At 40.5% G+C, this 15,880-nt stretch overlaps 1 pseudogene across 1 annotated transcript; it reads right to left on the minus strand.

Annotated features, from left to right (window-relative positions):
* Positions 1 to 3,246: 3,246 nt before the first annotated feature.
* LOC306851677 (sialoadhesin-like) lies at positions 3,247 to 13,987 on the minus strand (annotated as a pseudogene). The gene is made up of 11 exons: positions 13,963 to 13,987; positions 13,546 to 13,597; positions 7,550 to 7,933; positions 6,594 to 6,880; positions 6,217 to 6,510; positions 5,606 to 5,638; positions 5,143 to 5,481; positions 4,744 to 5,016; positions 4,615 to 4,641; positions 3,682 to 4,519; positions 3,247 to 3,544 (listed from the first exon to the last, which is right to left on the minus strand). The product of its transcript is annotated as a sialoadhesin-like (transcript).
* Positions 13,988 to 15,880: the final 1,893 nt, after the last annotated feature.

Here is a 15,880-nt window from a genome sequence, read left to right on the forward strand (position 1 = left end):
CTTTCATTGTGACAATCTGCTCAGAAACTGAATAATTATTATTTTCCTCAGAAATTGAATAAGTATTATTTTGCTGTGTAACATGCTATGCAATGATTTTAGGCCTTAAATGGGACATGAATTGAGATGTCAGTTCACATGAGTGGTCATTGTGCTATAAAAACATCCTGTAAGTTTCAGAACTCGAAAGTTCCTCATTGTGCAGAAACAGCTTTAATTGAAGGCTGCAGAAAACCAATGCCTACTTCACCACTGCCTCTTTAGGCCTGCCCACCGCTTTGCACATGTCGTAGGAGGTGATAAATACAAGAGAAATGCAAATGCATGGTTACTCAAGAAACAATACAGAAACTGACTACAAAAGATGCAACTTTTTTTTAATGGATTTCCAGATCACCTTAGTAATGTTTGTTTGTTTGAAAATAAAAGATGCAGATAGAAGTTTCTTGAGTGTCGACCGTTCTATCTGCCGCGGGAGTTCACGGCCATTGTTATCGTTGCGGTTTACATCCCCCCGTGTGCAAACGCTAAGGACGCGCTTCGTGAACTGTATAGCGCCATCAGTGAACAACAAACAAATAACCCCGACGGCTTTTTCATCATAGCCGGTGACTTCAACCACGCAAACTTAAAGACAGTTTTGCCAAAGTTCTACCAACATGTGAACTTTGCAACAAGGGGAAACAAGGGGAAACAACAAGGGGAAACAACACACTGGACTTTGTTTACACAACAGTTAAGGACTCTTACAAGGCTGAACCCCGCCCCCACCTCGGGTACTCCGACCACATCACTGTTATGCTAATCCCAGCATATAGACCACTTCTCAAACTCACCAAACCGGTTGAAAAGCAGATCACAGTATGGCCAGACAATGCCACCTCAGCACTGCAGGACTGCTTCCAGGACACAGACTGGAATATGTTTAAAGAGGCAGCCACCTACAACAACCACACAGACCTGAATGAGTACACTGAAACTGTGACTGCTTACATCAAAAAGTGCACTGATGATGTGACAGTCACCAAAACCATCACCACACGTGCAAACCAGAAGCCATGGATGACAGCAGAGGTTCGTGGGCTGCTAAAGACCAGAGATGAAGCATTCAGATCAGGAGATAAAGCAGCCCTCAAAACAGCAAGAGCCAACCTGTCCTGTGGCATCAAAAAAGCAAAACGGTCATATGCCCAAAAAATCAACAACCACTTCACAGACAGCAGAGACACACGGAGCCTGTGGCAAGCCATTCAGACCATCACTGACTACAAGCCCCCGCCACAGGCCTGTGATGAGGACACATCCCTCCCCGATGCACTCAACCACTTTTATTCACGGTTTGAAATGCAGAATGACACACCTGCACAAAAACTGCCCACACCTCCCAACGACCGGGCGCTCTGTCTGTCCCCAGCCGACGTAAGGAAGACCCTATCTAGGATTAACCCACGCAAGGCTGCGGGTCCTGACAACATACCTGGCCGTGTTCTGAGAGACTGTGCTGCACAGCTGACAGATGTCCTAACAGATATCTTCAACACCTCGCTGAGTCAGGCAGTCGTCCCCACGTGTTTCAAATCCACAACAATCATACCGGTACCAAAGAAATCACCTGTGTCCTGTCTCAATGACTACCGTCCCATAGCACTGACTCCAATCATGATGAAGTGCTTTGAGAAGCTAGTCATGCATAACATCAAAACCAGCCTCCCCAACACACTTGACCCGCTCCAGTTTGCATACCGTCCAAACCGCTCTACGGACGATGCAATTTCCTCCACCCTCCACCTGGCTCTTACCCACCTAGAAAATAAAGACTCCTATGTTAGAATGCTGTTCATTGACTTCAGCTCGGCATTCAACACAATAATCCCACAACAGCTCATAAATAAGCTAAACCTGCTGGGCCTTAACAATTCCCTCTGTAACTGGATCCTGGACTTTCTAACTGGAAGACCTCAGTCAGTCCGTGTCGGCAACAACACCTCGAGCACTACAACACTGAGCACAGGTGCCCCACAAGGCTGTGTGCTCAGCCCGCTGCTCTTCACACTGCTGACCCACGACTGCACTGCCAAGTTCAGCTCCAACCACATCATCAAGTTTGCTGATGACACAACAGTCGTAGGTCTCATCAGCAACAACGATGAAACGCACTACAGAGAGGAAGTGGCACAGCTGGCTGAATGGTGTGGCACAAACAACCTGTCCCTCAATGTGGAGAAGACAAAGGAGGTTGTGATGGACTTCAGGAGAAACTCCGTTGACCACCCCCCACTGACCATCGACAGCTCGACTGTGGAGAGAGTCAGCAGCACTAAATTCCTGGGGGTGCACATCACAGAGGATCTCACCTGGACCACCAACACCATGTCACTCTCCAAAAAGGCACAACAGCGCCTACACTTTCTCCGCCGGCTGAAAAGAGCAAGTCTCCCTCCACCTATCCTCACCACATTCTACAGAGGCACCATTGAGAGTGTGCTGACCAGCTGCATCACTGTCTGGTACGGGAACTGCAGTGCTGCTGACCGCAAGACCCTCCAGCGGACAGTGAACACAGCTGCAAAGATCATCGGTGCCCCTCTCCCCTCCATCCTGGACATCTTCCTTACACGATGCTCCAGCAAAACCAACAGCATCGTGAAGGACTCCACCCATCCCTCCCACAGTCTCTTCCAGCTCCTACCATCAGGAAGACGGTACCGGAGCATCAGAGCCCGCTCCGCCAGACTGCTCAACAGCTTTTTCCCCCAGGCTGTGAGAGCCCTGAACTCAAACCACCCCGCCCCCCTCTGAAACCTCATGCAAACCCCTACCTCCTGAACATGGACCACCCCCCACCCCAAACCTTACCACACCAAAGAAAAACTGTATGGAACCTTTATATATTTTTTTATTTATTTTATTCTTATTTTTCTTTACACTATGGACACTCTCCTCTATGTGCACTATGGACACTTTACACTATGGACACTCACACTTTACACTATGTGCACTATGGACACTTACACTTTACACTATGTGCACTATGGACACTCACACTTTACACTAGGTGCACTATGGACACTTACACACACTGCTGCGTGTGCACAATCTCACAAAAAACTCAGCAATATATGTATGTTATGTTTACATGCTCTTGCACTACAAATCATCCTGCACTGTTCCCCAACCAGCTGCTGACTCAAATGTCTCTCTTTGCACATGTACAGTTTGTATTTTTTGTCTTCTATTTTTTAGTTTGTATAGGATAATATTTATGTGAAGCATTCGTATAGTTGTATTTTTTATCTTTATTCTTTTAGTTTGTATAGGGTAAATACTTATATATAGTATACTTATAGTTAAATCTGTTAGTAGTGTATAGGTTTATAGTGTTTTTTCTTACTTCATTGTTGTATGTCTGTATTTATGTAGCACCGTGGTCCTGCGAGACACGACATTTCGTTCCACTGCATGTCCCCACATGTAGCGGAATGACAATAAAGCTCAACTTGAACTTGAACTTGAACTTGAAGATAGTGGGTGATTACTTCCATGTCTATCAAAACAGTTTCAAACAGAGGTTCAAAACAGGACCAAAAATAGGCTATTACTTCTAAGTTATAATGTTTTTAATGTAAAAATCATAGAACATTATAAAATGTAGAGGAAAATAATGCAGTTCAATGCACTGACCTCTTTGGTGATAGCATATGAGGTTTGGAGAAAGGCTTGTTTCCTGACTCCATACAAGTGTTGTTTGTTCTTTGAAGAGAGTTCCATTAGTGAGCAGGGCATAGAAATGCAAATATGTGTGATGGTGTGAGGATTGTTTTAACTTGTTTAAATACTTTCTCTGTTCAGTTTTCAAAGATAACTGTAAAACATTTGTCAAATGATTTCCTCTCAAAGTGTCAATATTTTGCTGCTATCGAAATGATGGCCTGAGTGGCTGAAGGGTATTTGTTGATGCAGCCATCTCCAAAATAGCTGGGAATGCCGGTTCTCATAACGGAGGAAAAACTTCAGTGTGAAGGAGCAGTGGCCATTTATTAATAATTGCGCACCGGTGTGTCACCCCACCCACTTGCAGAAACTAGGTCACAGGGTCAATTCAGAACATATACAATGACATAACTCAACACCCCCACTTGTTCTTAAATTGACAGAGTACAACACAGTATATCACATACCAAATAGAAAACACACAAATTTATCCATTCTGATTCTAGATACAGGTTTAGTTAAAATATCTGCCACCATATCAACTGTAGAACAGTAATGAAGAGTTATTTTGCCATCACAGATCAGACAAAATGATATCTAATATCAATGTGCTTACACCTTTGAAAGGCAAATTATTTTCATAGTTAATTAAATGGACCCCACAATCAATAACTCAATCAATATGCACCTGTAAACATTGTTAATGTTAATTATTGGTCATATTTGTTTTTAGAAAAATGTATAGAAACCTAAAATTCCTGACCTGTTTTCTGCTTTCAGATTGTCATTGGTTCTGGGGGATTGGTGTCTACAAAAACAAAATTTTTTAAATAAAAACAAAATAAAGGAAGATTTTAATAATGAAACGCATGAAATGAGTACAAAAAGATGAATATTCATTACCTAGAAAATCGGCTCCACATTCTCCGTCTATTGAGAGATGTGACATTTAAATAGTTTGATTACAAACATAATACAAATTATAATTATAATTTTGCTAATTATATAGGTATAATTGTACTTTCAACCTGCCTTTGTTCATGCCTCACTGGTCTTTGAGTAGCATCTCCAGTGTCCCTGTAGATGGTAACACTAGTTAGTTAATTGACGTGAAAGTGAAAGTGATGTGACAGACGCCTCCACCCATGTGATTGTGGCCGATAGTTTCCCCAGACGTTGGGACACTCCAGGTGATTTGGGGAGGGTGAGAAGAGCATGTGTGGTTGACTGAGCATTTGACAGCGATGTGTGTCCCGGGCTCGATGTCTTCAGGGAGGGATGATATCACTGGTTTGTCGGGAGATGCTTTTTTGATAAAAACACAAAGACTTTATTTTAGTTTTGGAATGTGATGCATGAAATACACTTGTTGTAAATGCAATCATTTTTTCAAAAGTATGCAAACCCAAGGCAGTGGTTAAATTTCCCCACCCTGCATTATAATGAACACACAGCTGTTGTTGAAGCTGTATTTCTCATTTTCTCTTTCTGCTCGAAAACAGAACGGCCCATTGTCATGAGTTTGAACATTATCCACCTCCACAGTACAGTTCTGCTCATCCGGGTTTCCGAGGAGTCTTGTGTGGCCCTTGAAGTTGTATAAGATTTTGCTTGGATTAGTGTGGAACATGTAGCCACCCTTTTCGGTGAACCAAAGAACCTGAAGTCGAGTGATATATTCCTCCATCTTGAAACTGCACGGTATTACCACACATGAACGAGTCAAGGCAGTGGTTTTGTGTATCACATCTGCCTCATATTGGAAATGAGCTAAAATGATATATAATGGATTAATTAATATAACAGAACTGAGTGTATTATTTCTTATTATCAAAAGGCCAAGGAGTGCAGAACAATAATATAAATGTGGTGTCAAGGGGAAAAACCCACATACTTTCATTAAGGATCTCGACTGGTTTCTGGTACTCTGTAAGAAAATCAGCAGAAAACGCAAATCAAATGTCACATACTTAACACAAGTATGTGAACACAGTAACAAGCGTCAGTACTTATGGAGGTGAAAGAGTTCCCTTCAAATGTCTGTGTCATTAAACCAGATGTGTTATTATAAAGGTAAGCTGCTACAAACATATTGACTTAAAGACCCACTACACACAGTGGCTATATTTGCAATGCCTCCAGGCAGCTTTTCTTGACAAGCAGGACCAATTTCTATTTATTTGAATAGGAAAATACTGAAATCTCAAAAAGCATATTTCACTTCAGTCCAGCAAATGGATTAAATCATTGATTTTGCATAGCTTGCTGCATTCACGCCTAATTTTCTGGAGCAAATCAACTAACAATTCAGAATACAAATAAATACAAGAAAGAAGATCAAGCAGAATTTAGTATGCAGACATTAATTGGATGGTTTGAACATAAGAAAATAACAGATCACATTTCTTTAGTTCTTAATCTATATAAAAATGCAAATAGATACCAAATAATAAGAAAACACAAAGAGATCACACACATCATAAGTGATGCTCACAAATGACTTACGTTGCACACGTAAAACGACAGAAGCTGAAACATCTCCTCCAGAAAATTTTGCAGTGCAAATCAGTTTCTTCCTATGGTCTACTTTTGCACCCAGAAAAGCTATGTCTGAGTAGGTGACTCGATTTAAACCTGAAAGTGTTTTGCTCCCCTTTGTGACCTGGATGTTCTTATAATTCCATGTGATGACTGGATTCTCTTTCTGGCAGGAATCGTAGACGCTACAAGTGAAGCTCTTTGCGACACCCTCTGTGACATCTGCCAGTTCAGGCTCAATCGTTATTGTATGATGAACACCTGAAATTGAAGTCACACTGTAACATTTCAAATGAACTTACAGCTAATATCACACAAAGCAGTTCATATTTGTGTTTACTCACATTTTGCACTTTTGACTGCTGTAGCAGTCACTTTTATGCCACCATGATGTGTTACTGAACACCTAATACTCAAGTTTCTGTCTTTACGACACCTGTGCGTGTCAGAGTGATTTTCCACAGGCCGTCTTTAATAGACTCATCCTTGATTTTGTCATATCCTTCTATATCATTCAGAATTATGTTTGGTGTGCTGTATGGACACGTGTGAAAAGTTGAACATTCTACTGTGATGGTGTCACCCGACCTCTCACCTCCATAAATACTGATGCTGGGCTGCTGTGGGCTTGCTATAATTAACAGAAACATTAGTACACTATATTATAAAAAAAGAAGAAAAAAAAAAAGAAAAGTGGCCTGAATTTCACTGCATTAGATACAAGACTGAGTGGCATCTGCCAAAAAATAAATAAATACATATATACAATCATGCTAGTGTAACAGAGCTTTTCTCAGAACTAACTTCCACTTTCTTAGACACTTTTTTTTTCAAGTTTTTTTTTTTTTAACCAACTAGTCTTGAGGTCATTTTTCATGATGTATGAAGTTAGTTCCTCTCATACTGAACATATGAGCACATTTTACAAAGCTGTACAGCCAGAAAATATCCAACACACTTTGTCTTCATTTTGAACAATATAGGCTATTATTTGAAAATGTAGCTTAATTTCAGAAAATGTTTTGATTGAAAAAAAATTAGCTTCTCCTATATGTTTCTTTAAAATAAATGCCACATAATGCAATTTAATGCAAATACATCAATGCTCGGGCTTATGGCATGCTTTTTGGGGCAAATTGTCTTGCCTTTATTTTTAAATATTATTTAAACAAATAAACGGGTTAAAAAAAAAAAGGTTAACTTGGAAGAAGCATTCTGTTATGTCCATTGTTACTGACCACACGATATTTCACCACAGATATTATGGTAGAAGAGAATTATTCCAATAATATTTACATACCATCAACTAGAATTGTAGTAGTGACATCATAAAATGCATAGGTGCTCTTTCCAACATTTTCAGGGTCAATCCATGTGTATATTTTCTCTCCATGGTGGGATGGTTCCAGTCTTGTAATCAGCAAACTCCAATCCCAATTTGAAGGATCGACATATGAACTAGTTTTCCTTCTGAACTTCACAATGACATCATCTGGATACAATGGATCGTAAACTAAAGGATAACCTCTAGAGACGTACTGATACCACACAACTCTACGTGGGTTTGTGGGTGGGTATGATGTGTAGCTAAAAGAACATGGTATGACCAGACAGGAACCTTTGAGACCGTGAATTTCCTTTGGCATTCTCACTTCCCATCCCAAAGTATCATACAACAGAACACCTGTGGAACAAAAGTTGGAGAATATTAATCGCTGTATCGTAGATTAATTAAACTTTGTTTTTTAAATCCTTTATTTATATTTTCAGTCATTTCATCATATTTTCAACCAGAGAAATAATTAATGGAAATGTATTATCAGCTTTAAAGTGACTAGCAGATGATTTCTGTTTCCGTGCAAAACAACTTTAAATGATGAGATGTTTTTGTGTGTGTTTTGCTTGGTTGTTGGAGGTGGACTTCTTGTATCGTATCTCTTCTTACATACAGAGGTTAGGGCCCACTTTAAACACTTTTTACAATGGCATAAACACACCTTGTCTTTATCTGTAATTAAGGATATGTTACGAATGAATGGATGAGAAATATTAGGCATATACATTCCCTTTTGCTCAAATGAACAAGGCTGACAATAATGGATGAATTTGTATTAATTAGTATTATAGGTGTTAAGTTAAATAAAACACGACGTTTATTCAGCTAACACTTTATTACATCCATTGCCGCCATCACATCAGCTCACACCCCTTCACAACTCCTCCCCTCTCCCTGCGCGCGCTCACCTTCTAATCAGCGCATGCGCTAACCTTATTTTTAACCTGGAAGAACCTTCTTATAGGGAACAGAGTAGGGAAGAAATAACATGTTAACAATCTCCCAATACTTTAAACAACAAAAATACAAAGAAAATATAAATACAAAAAAAACGTTCAAAACAAAGATTACAGTTGCCAAAAAAAATTGTTGTATATCCGATTACAAGTACAGAATCTTTTCAAATGAACCCTCTTTTTTATAGTCCTTAAGTTAGTGCTTTCAATAGCACCATAGTCCTTCACTGAGTACTTTCAATAACATCAAGGCAGACGCTCCTTTTTTTGTAAGACAGTCAGCGAGTTGAGTTTTTGTGTCCGACCAGAGTACCTTCTTGATTCTTTTACTCTGTATGAGCTCCTTAATGCAGCTTATTTCCAGTCGAAGACGTTTCTCAGAGACCTGTTTAGTTGACTTAAGGGCATCAAACAGAGAGTGGTTGTCTGTCACACAGATCAACGGGGGTGTATTCAGCTCAGCATTTCCAGTAGTAAGTTCAGAAAAGAGAGTAGTCAGAAAAATGGCATTATCTATTCCATCTGACAGGGCCAGAGTTTCCCCTGCCAGAGTACTCCTCACCACTCGTCTAATTTTCTTAGATTGCCAACAAAGAGGAGAAAACTTCCCTCCTTCTCCCATGAGACCAATCAATGTTCCCCCCTGTGTGCCCCCATCAGGGAGATTTCCAAGGGAAGCATCACTGAAAACAACAAAGTTTAGAGCATCATTGTTTCCCATATGTTGAAACCTGAGAGTCACCTTTTCAGATTTAAGCTTTCTGATGACCTTATTTGTCTCGTGAACAGATTGGACTGTAGCATACTTTAAATTTGATGCTAAACTGCATACATCAAACATAATGTCTGGTCTGGTTTGTTTTGCAACCCACAGTATTTGTCCTATTTTTGACCTAAGCTGCTCTTTTTCAGTCTCATTAAGAGAGGCATCCCTCTGTACTGCACGTGCTGCTTGCAGCCGAATAGGCTGTAGGTGTTCAATGTAACTATGCTGATGTACATGAACCACACCATTAACCGTAACAAAGTCCATTCCCACATAGCAGAAATTGTCATGTTCCTCACGTCCAACATGTAATGCAGACTGTAGTGTAGGTATCACATCTTTTGAAAAGTTTTGTGAGCCTGCCCAAAGAAAATCATCAACATGACATGCGAGTACTCCAGTAACTTTGCACTGTTCATCCAGCCAATAGAATACTGCTGGATCTACTTTAGACATTTTACCACCTGTACTCAGCATGATTTCTTTCACTTTGTTGTACCAATACAGTGATGCATCTGCAAGGCCGTAAACACACTTGTTTAGTTTCCATAGAACATTTTCTTTTCCTGCTTCAGGAGGGGGCCGAATATAGATTTCTCTGGACAACTGCATGCCCTGCAAGAAAGCAGATTTGATGTCCATGGAATGGATTTGCCACTTATTTTGGCAGATTACAGCTAATAATAGCCTAAGAGAGTCAGAGGCACAGGTTGGGGAATCTTTCTGCAGCTCGTGAATATTAAGCTCTTCAAAACCTCTGGCTACGAGTCGTGCTTTGGGCATAATACCATTCGGAGTTTCTTTGAGACTACAGACCCATCTGGTAGAGACACACTTTTGACCTGCATCATCAACTTCTTCAAAAACATTGTTTTTGTACCAGTTCACCATTTCATCCTGTTTAGCTGCATCAAATGAAATGTCTTTTGTTATGAGTACATCATTCTCTTTATCAGTTGAATCAATGTGAAGATTATCAACACATGACATATCCACTGGCTCTTTTTGCCCATCACTGCCATCATGTTCAATATGTTGCAGATTAAACCAGTTTTTATATTTTCCAGAGGCTTTGCCTGCTCTTCCTAAAACCTTGGCTCTCTGTACATCACCATCCTGTTTCATAAATGTTACAGTCTGTCCTGTTTTTAACTTTACACCAGCAGAAGAGACAGGATTACCACACACATCGTGATCCATTTCAGGTTGTGTCATTCTAGGATAAACCACTTCTCCTGTATTCAACTCCCTGTCACTGATGTTTTCTTGGTCACTGTCTGTGTTTTCTTCACTATCTGAGCCATCTGCTACATTGTTTAAGCTACCTTTTTCACTTACTTTTTGACTGTTGTCTTGTTCATTTGGCTTATCTTGAGACTCCTGATCCTGCGTGTTTGTCTTGCAGAGCCTGGATTGATGTACTCTAACAAGAGTCCCCCCATGTCTTACAAAAACAACAGCTCCATCTTGACCAATAACTACCCCCAGTCCCTTCCACTCAGGACAGTCTGCTCTTTTGTAATATACCTTGTCACCTGTCACATACATGTCATCTGTGGGCCTAAGCTGCCTACGAAGTGCCCTTCTTATCCGCTCAGAAGACTCTGCTTCTGTGAATGCTTTCCTAGAAGCATGTAAAGCAGAAATGTGTTCTCCTACTTTAGAACTCACAGTGGTACCTTCTAGAGCAGGCAATTTATCAACTAATACAGAAGGAAGGTTAGGATTCTGTCCAAACACTAATTGGTATGGACTGTAGCCATGAACATTCAACATGCTGTTCTTTGCCATGAGGGCCCAGTCAAGGGCAGTGTGCCAGTCACATCCATTCTCTCGTTTGACCTTCAGGATGATCTCGGTGAGTGTTTGGTTATGTCTCTCAAGTAGTCCATTGCTCCAGGGACTGTAACCAGCTGTTGTTCTTGTCTCGATGTTAAAGTTTTCAGCCATGTCTCTGATCTCTTGGTTGTTGAATTCCCCTCCATTATCACTGTACAGCTTCTGGGGGGCACCATGGACACTAATCCAAGTGTGAATGAAGGAGTTGACAATCTCAGATGACTTCTTTGTTTTCACAATGTTTCCGGCGCTGAAACGTGTAAAGTGGTCGATGATGTGAAGATACCATACACCTGGTTCCAACTCGTGCAGATCCACCGCCACTGTCTCGTTATATTCCGAAGCCATGGGCAGCCCCACAGCAGGCTTTGGCTTTGTCCTCTTGTACTTCTGGCATATTTCACAGTCATAAACTATTTGCTGTAGAATAGTAAGGCAATCTTTGTCCTTATTTCCTGAACTTTGAATGAGTCTCTGTAGCCTGTCTGCCGATGCGTGGCCAAACTGTTTATGGAGCTTCAGAAGGACTTTGCGTTTCTCATCTGGAGACATATTTTCTGTCACTGTTAGAACTTCCTCTTCAGTTTGATCTTTTTTGGTGTCTTTGTCTCTGATATCAACACAATAATGTCCAGAACTAGTAAATTCAAGTGGAATAGATTGTTTGAACATTACTGCACTGTCCTTTTCCATGTCCAAAATGGTCCCTGCTTTCTTCAGTGACGTTTTACTCAGCAGGAGTGGAATGTCAACCTTGACAACTTCCGTTTCAATTAGGCATTTTGTCAGTCCTATTTTAGCTGGTAATTTCACATTTCTTGTGGAATATACCAAATTCCCATCTCCGAACCGAAATGGTCTGCAACTGTGAGTTTCTGTTTGCATCAACTGGTTCACTTGATCTTGAGTGAGGTCATCAATATAGTTTTCCAGCCATTTCTCCCCACACACAGTACGGGTACAGGCAGTGTCAATAATCGCTGATCCCAATGATTCAGTCATGAATATCTCGGCATCTGACATTGAGGCTTTTGTAAACAATGTGATGTTACATTCCTCAATATCTGCATCATCAGTTATTCTTACTTGTTCCGTTTTCTTGTGTGGACAGTCTTTAGCCCAGTGAAATGTGGACTGACAAATAGCACATCTGGATCTTTTACCGTATTTATCAAGTGGATTAGTCCCTGGTAATGGCTGCTGCTTTAGTTGTCCACTTTGAAACGTTACGTTACGTTTTCCTCTTCCTTGTGATCTTTGTTCGGTGAAAAATGCCACGTCCTGGTTCACTTGTATTCCGCTTGACGAGACTGTCGATTTTCCTCCGAAAATCCGCTTTAGAGCCGACTTCATGGATGAAAACTTCAACTCTGAACAGGCCGTCAGTGCTAACTGTCTGTTTTTTTCGTCGAGGCAAGCCGTGTCTAGTAGCTTAAAAGCCAGCACAGCGTCAGGAAGCGTCATATTATACTTTTTCATCCGGTTGTATCGCTGTTCGAAATCAATTATGTAGTCGGTCATGGAAACCGAACTATTCTTCGTTATTCCATCAAAATAAGAATAGGCTTCATATGCGCGATCCTTTTCCTCTTTTAGGAACACATCATCCAGCTTAGCCATCAGCGTTGCCATACCATTATTACTGTCTAAATCCTCCGCAGGTATTTCCATCGCCGTTTCACGGGCTCTCCCCTCAAGCCCCAAGGCAACAGCGAGGGCTTGCTTCTTTTTGTCAAGTTCGGTAACCCGCGTCCAGATATTAACTTCATTTTTCCAACACTCGTATGGCCTGGCTTCATCAAACTTCGGCGGAACTTTATAACTACATGCCATCCTTCAACCATCCTCTGCTACCATGTTAAGTTAAATAAAACACGACGTTTATTCAGCTAACACTTTATTACATCCATTGCCGCCATCACATCAGCTCACACCCCTTCACAACTCCTCCCCTCTCCCTGCGCGCGCTCACCTTTTAATCAGCGCATGCGCTAACCTTATTTTTAACCTGGAAGAACCTTCTTATAGGGAACAGAGTAGGGAAGAAATAACATGTTAACAATAGGGTTATTATTTTAAATCTAATTTGTGTTGGCTATAAGAATTCCTAGGTTAATCTCGAGTAAATATGGAATCATTTTATCAACCAACTGCAGCTAAGCTCTACAAATGCATGACCTAAAATTTAGTTGTGCAACACAGTATCAATTACCAAGAAGCAGCACTAGAAAAGACAACAGATATCTTCAGAAATAAAGACACTGAAAAACCTGACCTCTGAGGTCAGAAAATGCTTAAACATATTTGAAAAATAACTGCAGTGACTTTTTTTTTTGTCATACTGTATACCCTTATCAGCTGCATATACTATATGAAGAAGTGAGGAAAACATTCAATACCTTGTAAAAGCAGATAAACTAACAGAGATCCCATCATGTTGCCAGGTTTGCCCTTAGGTGTAATCAAAAACAACAGTTGTTTTATATGTACAAAAAATAACATTTCAAAATAAAGTAAAGACCGTTTTCAACAACAGAAATGTCACCAAAGAGACATTGTTTGGTGCACATCCTTAATGTTTTTGTTTTTTGTTGTTGTTGTTGCTTGTTTATTTTTAAATGCTATAAATGGAGTTTTGACCACCAAATAAAAAAAAAAACAGGATGATAAAATTTATGGAAATATTACATTTATAATATTATAATTATATGTATGGTCTTAAGTCCATAAGGAGTTTTTTTTCCTCCTAAATTCTCCTAAAATCACTTTAAAATGTAACATCAAATGTAATATATCTGTATATAATATATTATTACCTTCTTAATGCAGTCTCACTTGCAAATAAGTCAACTGGATGACAAATCTACTGCAAAGTGTGAGAAACTGTGAGCAAAAAAAACAAAACAAAAAAAAAGTGAGAAAATATCTTTAGAAGTGTGAACCATGACTAGCAGACTGAGTAACAGAGAATAGAGAAGTTATTTTCTTCCATCTGATGCTGAGCTGTTAGAATTGCTAAAAGGCTATACATATTACAAGGAAGTCCTTTGGTGATGGCATATATGAAAAAAAAAGCCTTGTTCCCTGAAAATGCACTACATTTGAATTGTGAATATACATTTAATTAGAATAATGAATACAACAAGAAAATGAAAGAGATGCTGTTGTATGTTGTATGCTGTTATATGGTCCAACCGGCTTAATGAAGGTATCCAATAGTGGCTAAAGGTTTCCTGTGCGTTCAGTCTAATCTGGGCTGGGTGGTGATAAATTATATATCAAAACTGCGATAAAATTCATGTTGATAATCATGATATCACGGAAACCCTTCCATTTTCCAGAAACCCTTCCATTATCACGGAAACCCTTCAAAATAAACTAACCCATCTCTCCGTCCCCACCTCCTAGCGCCAGTGGATCAATAGCTTCTTGACAGACAGACAGCAGTTAGTAAAGCTGGGTAAATTCACATCCAGCACCCGCACCATCAGCACTGAAGCTCCTCAGGGCTGCGTACTCTCCCCACTGCTCTTCTCCCTCTACACCAACGACTGTACATCTAAAGACCCCTCTGTCAAGCTCCTGAAGTTTGCAGATGACACCACACTGATCGGCCTCATCCAGGACGGTGACGAGTCTGCTTACAGAAAGGAGGTTAAGGAGCTGGCTGTCTGGTGCAGTCTCAACAACCTGGAGCTTAACATGCTCAAAACTGTGGAGATGATTGTGGACTTCAGGAGAAACCCCCCTGCACTCCCCCAACTCACCATCATGAACAGCACTGTGACTGCAGTGGAGTCATTCAGATTCCTGGGCACCACCATCTCTCAGGACCTGAAGTGGGACATTCACATTGACTCCATTGTCAGGAAGGCCCAGCAGAGGTTGTACTTTCTTCACCAACTGAGGAAGTTCAACCTGCCACAGGACTTACTGAAACAGTTCTACTCCGCCATCATCGAATCCATCCTCTGCACCTCAATAACTGTCTGGTTCAGCTCAGCTACCAAATCTGACCTCAGAAGACTACGGAGGGTAGTCCGGACTGCTGAGCGAATCATTGGTACAACCCTCCCCACTCTCCAAGAACTGTACTCATCCAGAGTGAGCACACAACCTCTTTGAACTGTTACCGTCTGGTCGACGCTACAGAGCTCTGTGCACCAGAACGACCAGACACAGGAACAGTTTCTTCCCTCAGTCAATACATCTCATGAACACTCAATAATAAACGTGGAACACACAACTAATACATTATCCATTCACCACACTCACTTATTTTATTTTTATCATTTCTAATTTGCACATACTTGACCTGTATATACATAGTTGTCTATATTATATATTATATATAGTTTTTTTTGTTTAGTTTTTTTTGCTGCTTTGTACATTGGTTATTGGCTATTTCTTGTTATTTTGTTTTTATTACCTGTGTCCTGTCCTGTTACTGTCTTTCTGTTGCACTGTGGAGCTTCTGTCACTACAACAAATTCCTTGTATGTGTAAACATACTTGGCCAATAAAGTTCATTCTGATTCTGATTCTGATTCTGATAAGCTTTGAACATTTTTTGTGACTGGCTTTGGAGGAAAGGAACAATAGACCTAGACTGATTGGCATCGAAAGCACCCAAACTTTTCCTGGTGGGCTGATCACAGAAACCCCACCCACACCCCCACATTTTCAGCGCTACAGTATACTTTAGTGTTTTACATACATGTTAGTGCTTAACAC

The sequence above is a fragment of the Barbus barbus genome (assembly GCF_936440315.1).
Source record: "Barbus barbus genome assembly, chromosome: 31".
Lineage (NCBI taxonomy): Eukaryota > Metazoa > Chordata > Actinopteri > Cypriniformes > Cyprinidae > Barbus > Barbus barbus.